Here is a 552-nt window from a genome sequence, read left to right as displayed (position 1 = left end):
AAAGAGCATAGAAGTAGCTGCGTTAAGGCCGGAGCTCACCGTGCGCATCCCAACAACAAAACAGCGAATTCACATCCTCCTTTCTTTTATTTACCTTCCTATGGAATATAAAAAAATCTGACCACAGAGCCAGCACTAAGCATGTGCAGACTCAACTTCCTTCCACTTTTTCACAGCCCGATATTTTCAGAGCATGAGAGTGTCACTGGGAAGGGCAGTTGTTGCATAGTTAAACTTCAATTTTTTTAAATAACTAGTACAGTTTTATTAAGCTGTGAATCACACCCTCCCTCAGCATCAGCATGACTTGGGTTCAGGATCAGTAACTTTCAATTCAGTTTCAAACTATTTATGACTTGATGTGTTTTTCCCAGACAAAACATTCAGTAATGTATTTTTTCAGCGGTAATACAAATTGTCACCTTACATTTCTGTAATAGCAACCATACGTCTTGAATGGGAGTAAAGATTTGACTAGGAAACACAATTTACATACAGGTTACCTGGGGTTATTTTGAACAACGGTTAATAACACAGCCTGTTGTGTTATGA

The sequence above is a fragment of the Mesitornis unicolor genome, unplaced genomic scaffold, assembly GCF_000695765.1.
Source record: "Mesitornis unicolor isolate BGI_N332 unplaced genomic scaffold, ASM69576v1 scaffold46385, whole genome shotgun sequence".
In the NCBI taxonomy this organism is placed as follows: domain Eukaryota; kingdom Metazoa; phylum Chordata; class Aves; order Mesitornithiformes; family Mesitornithidae; genus Mesitornis; species Mesitornis unicolor.
Note: the sequence above shows the minus strand (reverse complement) of the source record.